The sequence below is a fragment of the Tenrec ecaudatus genome, chromosome 9, assembly GCF_050624435.1.
Source record: "Tenrec ecaudatus isolate mTenEca1 chromosome 9, mTenEca1.hap1, whole genome shotgun sequence".
Lineage (NCBI taxonomy): Eukaryota > Metazoa > Chordata > Mammalia > Afrosoricida > Tenrecidae > Tenrec > Tenrec ecaudatus.
In genome coordinates, this window is record NC_134538.1 from 150,561,543 (window position 1) to 150,562,810 (window position 1,268).

The 1,268-nt window shown below is 41.1% G+C and overlaps 1 pseudogene; it reads right to left on the reverse strand.

Moving 5' to 3' along the window:
- Window positions 1-858: 858 nt before the first annotated feature.
- LOC142457464 (U4 spliceosomal RNA) lies at window positions 859-1,021 on the reverse strand (annotated as a pseudogene).
- Between the last annotated feature and the right edge of the window lie 247 nt (window positions 1,022-1,268).

A 1,268-nucleotide genomic window follows, 5' to 3' on the forward strand; every position in this document is an offset into this window, starting at 1 on the left:
AGCGCTTTCATCTTTACTTTGTTTACAAGACTTTAGTGGAAGATAGGCCTCTAGCAATTTTTTCCCACTCCTGTCCCAAGAGCCTTCCAATAGTCTACTGGTTACTTCATCAAGGATTGGGCGACTCCACAGCTGTCCTTGAGGCGTTCTCTTTCGCTTGTTCTAGCCCTGGCTGGGGTTTCTCCGGGCCAGTAGTTGTGGGAACAAGCTGATCTAATAAAACAGGGAACCCAGGCCCAGGAGGCTTCCAGAATAATTAAAAAATCCCAGGAGTCCTCACGGAGTTTAGGAAAATCTGTCATAATTCTGAGTGTGTTTATGAGGTAAAAGTGGTATGTGGGGACTGTATATATCACAGTCACTACTGGGAGAAATCATAAGGGGCATTTCAGGAAGAGGTCTATTTATTTATTAGTTAGTTTCCTTTTAGAGGGAAAGGTCAAATTCAGCTAAAGTGATGTCAGAGGGGTGGTAAGGCAAAGAGGGGAAGGCTGGTTGCTGACATTTGATGTAATTCTTTGTTCTGCATAATTACTTTAGAAATGCATTGTGATCATATTTGATCAATTTCAGATGGAAGAAGTAGCTAAAAGTCTTCAATTTCTTCATCTTTGGCACCAGCAGTTGGTGTGTAAACCTGTCTTCCTCGTAAGCATCTGGCTATTCTCCTATCACCGGCTGTGTTATATTTCAAGATAGATCTTGGAATGTTCTCTCTGAGAATGAGCGGATGCCATTCCTCTTCAATTAGTCACTTTTGGCATAATAAGCCATATGATTGCCTGATTAAAAATAGCCCAAACCAGGCCCCCTCAGTCCGCCAATTCCTAGGATATCGGTCTTTAAGCATTCCATTCATTTTTTTTTCAATTTCCAATTTTTTTAGATCCATACTTTGTGTTTTCCACGTTCTGATCTTGAATGAATGGTTACAGCAGTTTCTTTACTTTTCTTTTTCAATTAGCAATAGTCACGCCTCGGATAAACCTCACTGGCCACGGTATGGCCACTGTGCAAAGCTTATGTCTTTTCTTTTTGAGTCACGTCCTATCAGCAAACGACGAGCCCAAAGCTCTGCCCCATCCTTGTTATTAAGGTCAAGTCTACTTTGAGGAGACAGCTCTTCCTCAGTCTTATTTTGAGAGCCTTCCAACTTGAGAGGCTCACCTTATATCAGACAATGTTGTACTGCTATTTGTGAGATTTTCAATGGCCAGTCATTTAAGAAGTAGAATACCATATTCATCTTTCTTGTCTGTCTTTGTTTA